This window comes from Bufo bufo, chromosome 8 (assembly GCF_905171765.1).
Source record: "Bufo bufo chromosome 8, aBufBuf1.1, whole genome shotgun sequence".
Classification (NCBI taxonomy): Eukaryota; Metazoa; Chordata; class Amphibia; order Anura; family Bufonidae; genus Bufo; species Bufo bufo.
The window spans coordinates 99,755,453-99,767,778 of record NC_053396.1 but is presented as its reverse complement, the minus strand read 5'-3'; positions in this window follow the sequence as shown (position 1 = coordinate 99,767,778).

The following is a 12,326-nucleotide window of genomic DNA, read 5'->3' as shown; positions in this document are numbered from 1 at the left end:
TAACATCATAATGGAATCCAGGATACTATCATCTGCTGACCATACAATGTGACATCATAATGGAATCTGGGATTCTACCATCTGCTGATCATACATTGTGACTAGGGATGAGCGAACCCGAACTGTATAGTTCGGGTTCGTACCGAATTTTGGGGTGTCCGTGACACGGACCCGAACCCGAACATTTTCGTAAAAGTCTGTGTTCGAGTTCGGTGTTCGGTGCTTTCTTGGCGCTTTTTGAAAGGCTGCAAAGCAGCCAATCAACAAGCGTCATACTACTTGCCCCAAGAGGCCATCACAGCCTTGCCTACTATTGGCATGGCTGTGATTGGCCAGAGCAGCATGTGACCCAGCCTCTATATAAGCTTGGGTCACGTTGCGCTGCACGTCACTCTGCTGATTCAAGCATAGGGAGAGGTTGCAGCTGTGACGTTAGGGCGAGATTAGGCAGATTAACTCCTCCAAAAGACTTCATTCAGTGATCGATCTGCAGCTGTGGATCATTGAAGTGCAATTATTGACTTGCTCACTTTTTTGAGGCTGCCCAGAGCGTTTTTAGATCACTTTTTTTCTGGGGTGATCGGCGGCCATTTTGTGACTTGTGGTGCGCCAGCACAAGCTATCACCAAGTGTATTTAACCATCAATAGTGTGGTTATTTTGTGCTATATCCTACATCAGCTGCAGGCTGAGCCTGTGTCACCGAAGTGCATTTAACCATCAACAGTCTGGTTATTTTTTGGCCATATACTACATCAAATAATTCACAGTATGAAAAAATATATATAGTGTGGGAATACGAACTGTATATCACTGAATAATTTTCCCACTAAAACTTAACTTTTAGTTATAAACATTTAAAATAGGTCCCACAAAGTATATAGATAACTGCATATAAACGATACAATGGACTTATGCAGAGTAGGGCTCAGGGTATATAAACAAACAATAGAGAGCACAGTTTTGGACTAAATAGTCCCCACTCACGGTTTGATGATTTTTCTGTTATGGAGATAACTCGTACCACAGCAGGATGTAGATATTTGTGGTGGGGAGGTCCGCAGGAACAAAATAGATGGGTGTTCACTGCAAATATCATATAAAAGATGATGTCATCACCGGCTCTTCTTGTATAGGACAAATATGAGATTGGGAAAGTAATATCCCTAGCCGACTAGTGAGGCCCTGCCTAAAAGCGGAGAGGTCTCCCGCCTATGTGCGGGAGAATCACCCCCAGGAGAGCGACCCCACTTATCGACGGCTATCCCTATTATCCTGTCCCTGAAAGTGATTTTTCCCAATGTCAATGCAGCCAAAGAGAATAATAAAGTAATCCCAACGCGTTTCCTCCGATGAAGATATATGTATCACCGGATTCATCAGGGGATGTCAGAGTGAAGGTATACGGATGGATCAATGGCACGATAGCCGTCAGCCCAATAGCTCTCTGTAGATAATCTCCAACTGAATAATGCAGTCCAGAGTAATATCTGCAACTGCCCCCCTATATATACCAATCCCAATTATCATAATAGATAAGAAACAAATACCTCATGGTTTGTAGTCAGTGGCGTGCGTTCCACCATCGCCAGTGCCGAAACCGGAAGTGCGTCATTGGTATAGGCGCCGACCGCTATCATTGGCTGTTGGTGGAACGCAAACCACAGATGGAACGCATGGATGACCGGAAGTAGGCAAAATAAGCCGGAAGTGACAAAAAAGAACGCTGGAACGCAGATTAAATGCGTTCCAAAGCGATCCGGTCATAAATATGCGCCAAACATTGTAAAGATTATAAATATAAGGCACATAATACTGCTATTACATACTAGAACATTGCTCAAGATAGTTAATCAGCATAGTTTGAAGTTATGGCTCACAGAGGTAAAGAATTAATTAATCCATCTATCATAGTGGCATATATATAGAGGATTGATAAGTTGGAGTAATAATATGGGACGACAAATGGAGGCAAGCGGAGGACATTCTATTGTTTCTACTAAACTAATGATTTCATCCTACCACCTGATACTTGTACCATTTGAATATAGATAATAAAATAAAGACCTATTCCGGTCTGATATTATCATTTGTTAGGTCCGATTTTGATACTTATTAGTCATGATCATTTGAATTAGATACAACAGATTTTCAAGAAGATAAATATATGTGTCCAAATAAGGTACAATATAAATAACAAAAATAATAATAATAGTCTTACAAGGGGGAGGGTAGGGGAATGGTTTAACCCATTTGGGAAATATGTCATTATTATTAGATAACTAGGAAAAGCAGAAAAAAGAGAGCCACCATGTAGTGGAACAAATTTAGATGAAGCAACCAAAGGACAGGATTTCGTTAAGCCAATGTGGGCTCACCGTTTTTAATCGGTAGGTCCATTCGGACTCTTTTTGTAAAATTCTCCTGTCGAGGTCGCCTCCTCTAGGGGATGGTCGAATCACCTCAACAACACAGAATTTTAAACAGACTATTATTATTATTTTTGTTATTTATATTGTACCTTATTTGGACACATATATGTATCTTCTTGAAAATCTGTTGTATCTAATTCAAATGATCATGATTAATAAGTATCAAAATCGGACCTAACAAATGATAATATCAGACCGGAATAGGTCTTTATTTTATTATCTATATTCAAATGGTACAAGTATCAGGTGGTAGGATGAAATCATTAGTTTAGTAGAAACAATAGAATGTCCTCCGCTTGCCTCCATTTGTCGTCCCATATTATTACTCCAACTTATCAATCCTCTATATATATGCCACTATGATAGATGGATTAATTAATTCTTTACCTCTGTGAGCCATAACTTCAAACTATGCTGATTAACTATCTTGAGCAATGTTCTAGTATGTAATAGCAGTATTATGTGCCTTATATTTATAATCTTTACAATGTTTGGCGCATATTTATGACCGGATCGCTTTGGAACGCATTTAATCTGCGTTCCAGCGTTCTTTTTTGTCACTTCCGGCTTATTTTGCCTACTTCCGGTCATCCATGCGTTCCATCTGTGGTTTGCGTTCCACCAACAGCCAATGATAGCGGTCGGCGCCTATACCAATGACGCACTTCCGGTTTCGGCACTGGCGATGGTGGAACGCACGCCACTGACTACAAACCATGAGGTATTTGTTTCTTATCTATTATGATAATTGGGATTGGTATATATAGGGGGGCAGTTGCAGATATTACTCTGGACTGCATTATTCAGTTGGAGATTATCTACAGAGAGCTATTGGGCTGACGGCTATCGTGCCATTGATCCATCCGTATACCTTCACTCTGACATCCCCTGATGAATCCGGTGATACATATATCTTCATCGGAGGAAACGCGTTGGGATTACTTTATTATTCTCTTTGGCTGCATTGACATTGGGAAAAATCACTTTCAGGGACAGGATAATAGGGATAGCCGTCGATAAGTGGGGTCGCTCTCCTGGGGGTGATTCTCACGCACATAGGCGGGAGACCTCTCCGCTTTTAGGCAGGGCCTCACTAGTCGGCTAGGGATATTACTTTCCCAATCTCATATTTGTCCTATACAAGAAGAGCCGGTGATGACATCATCTTTTATATGATATTTGCAGTGAACACCCATCTATTTTGTTCCTGCGGACCTCCCCACCACAAATATCTACATCCTGCTGTGGTACGAGTTATCTCCATAACAGAAAAATCATCAAACCGTGAGTGGGGACTATTTAGTCCAAAACTGTGCTCTCTATTCTTTGTTTATATACCCTGAGCCCTACTCTGCATAAGTCCATTGTATCGTTTATATGCAGTTATCTATATACTTTGTGGGACCTATTTTAAATGTTTATAACTAAAAGTTAAGTTTTAGTGGGAAAATTATTCAGTGATACATATACTACATCAGCTGCAGGCTGAGCCTGTGTCACCGAAGTGCATTTAACCATCAACAGTCTGATTATTTTTTGGCCATATACTACATCTGGTGCAGGCTGAGCCTGTGTCACCCAAGTGCATTTAACCATCAACAGTGTGGTTATTTTCTGGCCATATACTACATCAGGGGCAAGTTGAGCCTGTCACCCAGCGCCTAAAAAATAGACCTGACATTTCTATTCAACCAAATCTGTACTGTTTTAGCTGGTCAAGTTATTTGTAGTGACCGTAAAAGCACACTTTTTGTTCTGGGTTGAAAAACTATTCCCAAATTTGCCATTCTCAAAATAACTAGTTTCTGGTATATGAGGCCTACTTGAAATCTATCCCAAAAAGGATATCTTACATTGAAGGTACTGATAGTGTCATTCAGAAAAACCTAAGACACACGCTACCGTGCAGATAGAAGTCTGATTCTGAGATTAAACCTTAACCTGTCACACAGTGCAAAAAAAAACAGGTCTCACATTTCTATTCAAGCAAATCTGTACTGTTTTAGCTGGTCAAGTTATTTGTAGTGACCGTAAAAGCACACTTTTTTTTCTGGGTTGAAAAACTATTCCCAAATTTGCCATTCTCCAAATAACTAGTTTCTGGTATTTGAGGCCTACTTGAAATCTATCCCAAAAAGGATATCTTACATTGAAGGTACTGATAGTGTCATTCAGAAAAACCTAAGACACACGCTACCGTGCAGATAGAAGTCTGATTCTGAGATTAAACCTTAACCTGTCACACAGTGCAAAAAAAAACAGGTCTCACATTTCTATTCAAGCAAATCTGTACTGTTTTAGCTGGTCAAGTTATTTGTAGTGACCGTAAAAGCACACTTTTTTTTCTGGGTTGAAAAACTATTCCCAAATTTGCCATTCTCAAAATTGTGGTGAACGGGAACAATGAGGAAAACATCTAATAAGGGACGCGGACGCGGACGTGGACATGGTCGTGGTGGTGTTAGTGGACCCTCTGGTGCTGGGAGAGGACGTGGCCGTTCTGCCACAGCCACACGTCCTAGTGTACCAACTACCTCAGGTCCCAGTAGCCGCCAGAATTTACAGGGATATTTGGTGGGGCCCAATGCCGTTCTAAGGATGGTAAGGCCTGAGCAGGTACAGGCATTAGTCATTTGGGTGGCCGACAGTGCATCCAGCACGTTCACATTATCTCCCACCCAGTCTTCTGCAGAAAGCGCACAGATGGCGCATGAAAACCAAGCCCATCAGTCTGTCACATCACCCCCATGCATATCAGGGAAACTGTCTGAGCCTCAAGTTATGCAGCAGTCTCTTATGCTGTTTGAAGACTCTGCTGCCAGGGTTTCCCAAGGGCATCCACCTAGCTCTTCACCAGGGGTGGAAGAGATAGAATGCACTAACGCACAACCACTTATGTTTCCTGATGATGAGGACATGGGAATACCACCTCAGCACGTCTCTGATGATGACGAAACACAGGTGCCAACTGCTGCGTCTTTCTGCAGTGTGCAGACTGAACAGGAGGTCAGGGGTCAAGACTGGGTGGAAGACGATGCAGGGGACGATGAGGTCCTAGACCCCACATGGAATGAAGGTCGTGCCACTGACTTTCAGAGTTCGGAGGAAGAGGCAGTGGTGAGACCGAGCCAACAGCGTAGCAAAAGAGGGAGCAGTGGGCAAAATCAGAACACCCGCCGCCAAGAGACTCCGCCTGCTACTGACCGCCGTCATCAGGGACCGAGCACCCCAAAGGCAGCTTCAAGGAGTTCCCTGGCATGGCACTTCTTCAAAAAATGTGCTGACGACAAGACCCGAGTGGTTTGCACGCTGTGCCATCAGAGCCTGAAGCGAGGCATTAACGTTCTGAACCTTAGCACAACCTGCATGACCAGGCACCTGCATGCAAAGCATGAACTGCAGTGGAGTAAACACCTTAAAAACAAGGAAGTCACTCAGGCTCCCCCTGCTGCCTCTTCTGCTGCTGCCGCCTCGGCCTCTTCTGCTGCAGCCACCGCCTCGGCCTCTTCTGCTGCTGCTGCCGCCGCCTCGGCCTCTTCCTCTGCCTCTGGAGGAACGTTGGCACCTGCCGCCCAGCAAACATGGGATGTACCACCAACACCACCACATGCGTCACCAAGCATCTCAACCATGTCACACGGCAGCGTTCAGCTCTCCATCTCACAAACATTTGAGAGAAAGCGTAAATTCCCACCTAGCCACCCTCGATCCCTGGCCCTCAATGCCAGCATTTCTAAACTACTGGCCTATGAAATGCTGTCATTTAGGCTGGTGGACACACACAGCTTCAAACAGCTCATGTCACTTGCTGTCCCACAGTATGTTGTTCCCAGCCGCCACTACTTCTCCAAGAGAGCCGTGCCTTCCCTGCACAAACAAGTGTCTGATAAAATCAAGTGTGCACTGCGCAACGCCATCTGTGGCAAGGTCCACCTAACCACAGATACCTGGACCAGTAAGCACGGCCAGGGACGCTATATCTCCCTAACTGCACACTGGGTAAATGTAGTGGCGGCTGGGCCCCAGGCGGAGAGCTGTTTGGCGCACGTCCTTCCGCCGCCAAGGATCGCAGGGCAACATTCTTTGCCTCCTGTCTCCTCCTCCTCCTACTCAGCTTCCTCCTTCTCTTCTTCCACCTGCTCATCCAGTCAGCCACACACCTTCACCACCAACTTCAGCACAGCACGGGGTAAACGTCAGCAGGCCATTCTGAAACTCATATGTTTGGGGGACAGGCCCCACACCGCACAGGAGTTGTGGCGGGGTATAGAACAACAGACCGACGAGTGGTTGCTGCCGGTGAGCCTCAAGCCCGGCCTGGTGGTGTGCGATAATGGGCGAAATCTCGTTGCAGCTCTGGGACTAGCCGGTTTGACGCACATCCCTTGCCTGGCGCATGTGCTGAATTTGGTGGTGCAGAAGTTCATTCGCAACTACCCCGACATGTCAGAGCTGCTGCATAAAGTGCGGGCCGTCTGTTCGCGCTTCCGGCGTTCACACCCTGCCGCTGCTCGCCTGTCTGCGCTACAGCATAACTTCCGCCTTCCCGCTCACCGCCTCATATGCGACGTACCCACCAGGTGGAACTCCACCTTGCATATGCTGGACAGACTGTGCGAGCAGCAGCAGGCCATAGTGGAGTTTCAGCTGCAGCACGCACGGGTCAGTCGCACTGTGGATCAGACACACTTCACCACCAATGACTGGGCCTCCATGCGAGACCTGTGTGCCCTGTTGCGCTGTTTCGAGTACTCCACCAACATGGCCAGTGGCGATGACGCCGTTATCAGCATTACAATACCACTTCTATGTCTCCTTGAGAAAACATTTAGGGCGATGATGGAAGAGGAGGTGGCCCAGGAGGAAGAGGAGGAAGAGGGGTCATTTTTAGCACTTTCAGGCCAGTCTCTTCGAAGTGACTCAGAGGGAGGTTTTTTGCAACACCAGAGGCCAGGTACAAATGTGGCCAGACAGGGCCCACTACTGGAGGACGAGGAGAACGAGGATGAGGAGGAGGTGGAGGAGGATGAGGATGAAGCATGTTCACAGCGGGGTGGCACCCAAAGCAGCTCGGGCCCATCACTGGTGCGTGGCTGGGGGGAAACACAGGATGATGACGATACGCCTCCCACAGAGGACAGCTTGTCCTTACCTCTGGGCAGCCTGGCACACATGAGCGACTACATGCTGCAGTGCCTGCGCAACGACAGCAGAGTTGCCCACATTTTAACGTGTGCGGACTACTGGGTTGCCACCCTGCTGGATCCCCGGTACAAAGACAATGTGCCCACCTTACTTCCTACACTGGAGCGTGATAGGAAGATGCGCGAGTACAAGCGCACGTTGGTAGACGCGCTACTGAGAGCATTCCAAAATGTCACGGGGGAACCAGTGGAAGCCCAAGGCGAAGGCAGAGGAGGAGCAAGAGGTCGCCAAAGCAGCTGTGTCACAGCCAGCTTCTCTAAAGGCAGGGTTAGCATGGCAGAGATGTGGAAAAGTTTTGTCACCACGCCACAGCTAACTGCACCACCACCTGATACGGAACGTGTTAGCAGGAGGCAACATTTCACTAACATGGTGGAACAGTACCTGTGCACACCCCTCCACGTACTGACTGATGGTTCGGCCCCATTCAACTTCTGGGTCTCCAAATTGTCCACGTGGCCAGAGCTAGCCTTTTATGCCTTGGAGGTGCTGGCCTGCCCGGCGGCCAGCGTTTTGTCTGAACGTGTATTCAGCACGGCAGGGGGCGTCATTACAGACAAACGCAGCCGCCTGTCTACAGCCAATGTGGACAAGCTGACGTTCATAAAAATTAACCAGGCATGGATCCCACAGGACCTGTCCATCCCTTGTGCAGATTAGATATTAACTACCTCCCCTTAACAATATATTATTCTACTCCAGGGCACTTCCTCATTCAATACTATTTTTAATTTCATTTTACCATTATATTGCGGGGCAACCCAAAGTTGAATGAACCTCTCCTCTGTCTGGGTGCCGGGGCCTAAATGTGTGACAGTGGCCTGTTCCAGTGGTGGGTGACGTGAAGCCTGATTCTCTGCTATGACATGAAGACTTATTCTGTGCTGACATAAAGCCAGATTCTCTGTTACGGGACCTCTCTCCTCTGCCTGGGTGCCTGGGCCTAAATGTGTGACAGTGGCCTGTTCCAGTGGTGGGTGACGTGAAGCCTGATTCTCTGCTATGACATGAAGACTGATTCTGCGCTGACATAAGGCCAGATTCTCTGTTACGGGACCTCTCTCCTCTGCCTGGGTGCCTGGGCCTAAATGTGTGACAGTGGCCTGTTCCAGTGGTGGGTGACGTGATGCCTGATTCTCTGCTATGACATGAAGACTTATTCTGTGCTGACATGAAGCCAGATTCTCTGTTACGCGACCTCTCTCCTCTGCCTGGGCCTAAATATGTGACAGTGGCCTGTTCCAGTGGTGGGTGATGTGAAGCCTGATTCTCTGCTATGACATGAAGACTGATTCTGCGCTGACATAAGAACAGATTCTCTGTTACGGGACCTCTCTCCTCTGCCTGGGTGCCTGGGCCTAAATGTGTGACAGTGGCCTGTTCCAGTGGTGGGTGACGTGATGCCTGATTCTCTGCTATGACATGAAGACAGATTCTGTGCTGACATAAGGCCAGATTCTCTGTTACAGGACCTCTCTCCTCTGTCTGGGTGCCGGGGCCTAAATGTGTGACAGTGGCCTGTTCCAGTGGTGGGTGACGTGAAGCCTGATTCTCTGCTATGACATGAAGACTGATTCTGCGCTGAAACAAGGCCAGATTCTCTGTTACGGGACCTCTCTCCTCTGCCTGGGTGCCTGGGCCTAAATGTGTGACAGTGGCCAGTTCCAGTGGTGGGTGACGTGAAGCCTGATTCTCTGCTATGACATGAAGACAGATTCTGTGCTGACATAAGGCCAGATTCTCTGTTACAGGACCTCTCTCCTCTGTATGGGTGCCGGGGCCTAAATGTGTGACAGTGGCCTGTTCCAATAGTGGGTGACGTGAAGCCTGATTCTCTGCTATGACATGAAGACTGATTCTGCGCTGACATAAGGCCAGATTCTCTGTTACGGGACCTCTCTCCTCTGCCTGGGTGCCTGGGCCTAAATGTGTGACAGTGGCCTGTTCCAGTGGTGGGTGACGTGATGCCTGATTCTCTGCTATGACATGAAGACAGATTCTGTGCTGACATAAGGCCAGATTCTCTGTTACAGGACCTCTCTCCTCTGTCTTGGTGTCGGGGCCTAAATGTGTGACAGTGGCCTGTTCCAGTGGTGGGTGACGTGAAGCCTGATTCTCTGCTATGACATGAAGACTGATTCCGCGCTGACATAAGGCCAGATTCTCTGTTACGGGACCTCTCTCCTCTGCCTGGGTGCCTGGGCCTAAATGTGTGACAGTGGCCTGTTCCAGTGGTGGGTGACGTGAAGCCTGATTCTCTGCTATGACATGAAGACTGATTCTGCGCTGACATAAGGCCAGATTCTCTGTTACAGGACCTCTCTCCTCTGCCTGGGTGCCTGGGCCTAAATGTGTGACAGTGGCCTGTTCCAGTGGTGGGTGACGTGATGCCTGATTCTCTGCTATGACATGAAGACAGATTCTGTGCTGACATAAGGCCAGATTCTCTGTTACAGGACCTCTCTCCTCTGCCTGGGTGCCTGGGCCTAAATGTGTGACAGTGGCCTGTTCCAGTGGTGGGTGACGTGATGCCTGATTCTCTGCTATGACATGAAGACTTATTCTGTGCTGACATGAAGCCAGATTCTCTGTTACGCGACCTCTCTCCTCTGCCTGGGTGCCTGGGCCTAAATATGTGACAGTGGCCTATTCCAGTGGTGGGTGACGTGAAGCCTGATTCTCTGCTATGACATGAAGACAGATTCTGCGCTGACATAAGGCCAGATTCTCTGTTACGGGACCGCTCTCCTCTGTCTGGGTGCCGGGGCCTAAATGTGTGACAGTGGCCTGTTCCAGTGGTGGGTGACGTGAAGCCTGATTCTCTGCTATGACATGAAGACTGATTCTGCGCTGACATAAGGCCAGATTCTCTGTTACGGGACCTCTCTCCTCTGCCTGGGTGCCTGGGCCTAAATGTGTGACAGTGGCCTGTTCCAGTGGTGGGTGACGTGATGCCTGATTCTCTGCTATGACATGAAGACAGATTCTGTGCTGACATAAGGCCAGATTCTTTGTTACGGGACCTCTCTCCTCTGCCTGGGTGCCTGGGCCTAAAGGTGTGACAGTGGCCTGTTCCAGTGGTGGGTGACGTGAAGCCTGATTCTCTGCTATGACATGAAGACTGATTCTGTGCTGACATGAAGCCAGATTCTCTGCTATGGCATGAAGAGACTGATTCTGTGCTGACATGAAGCCAGATTCTTTGCTATGGCATGAAGAGACTGATTCTCTGCTGACGTGAAGCCAGATTCTCTGCTATGGGACCTCTGTCCAATTGATATTGGGTCATTTTTATTTATTTTTTTTAATTCATTTCCCTATCCACTTTTGTTTGCAGGGGATTTACCTACATGTTGCTACCTTTTGCAGCCCTCTAGCTCTTTCCTGGGCTGTTTTACAGCCTTTTTAGTGCCCAAAAGTTCGGGTCCCCATTGACTTCAATGGGGTTCGGGTTTGGGACGAAGTTCGGGTCAGGTTCGGATCCCGAACCCGAACATTTCCGGGAAGTTCGGCCGAACTTCTCGAACCCGAACATCCAGGTGTTCGCTCAACTCTAATTGTGACATCATATTGGAATCCGGGATACTATAATCTGCTGACCATACATTGTGACATCATAATGGTATCCAGGATACTTTTATCTGCTGACCATACATTGTGACATCATAATTGAATCCAGCATACTATCATCTGCTGAGCATACATTGTGACATCATAATAGAATCCGGGATAGTATCATCTGCTGACCATACATTTTGAGGTCATAATGGAATCCGGGATACTATAATCTGCTGTCCATACATTGTAACGTCATAATGGAATCCGGGATATTACCATCTGCTGAACATACATTGTGACTTTATAATGGAATCCGGGATACTATCATCTGCTGACCATACATTGTGACATCGTAATGGAATCCTGGATATTATTATCTGCTGACAATACATTGTGACATCATAATGGAATCCGGGATACTACCATCTGCTAGCCATACATTGTGACATCATAATGGAATCCTGGATACTATCATCTGCTGACTATACATTGTGTCACGGATGGGTTACAGAAAACTAGAAGACAAATGAAGATCCGACTGACTTGATCCAAAACTAAGGAAAAAAAGGGTAAGCCCTGTAACAACCCTAGCTCTCTCCCTTACTGCTCAGCCTATGCAAAAATCTCAATGGTAGAAAATTGCATACCCTCATTCCTCGACTGTATGACACCTGAACACCCTATAAAAGTGAGGGGACACGGCCACCGGCTCCCTACACTTAATACGGAGGGAGTTAGGGTCACCTAGGATCAAGCCCACGGGAAAACAGAAATAAAGAAACAGACTTATCTTGTGGATGCAGCAGTAACAGCTTCTAGCATCAGCACACTCCAGGAAGTTGTATAAACCGCAGAGTGATGCAGTACGGCAGGGGACTAAAAAGGGATGCAATCAGTGCAACTAGATGACAGCTGAGAGAGGGAAACGAGTTGACAAAACGAAAGCAAAACAAAAGAACCTCAAGCAGGAGGTTCTGAAGAACATCTGTCAGAGCTTCTCAGATGTCTGGCGGTGACACATTGTGACATCATAATGGAATCCGGGGAAACTACCATCTGCTGACCATACATTTTGATGTCATAATGGAATCCGGATTACTAACATCTCCTGACCATACATTGTGACATCATA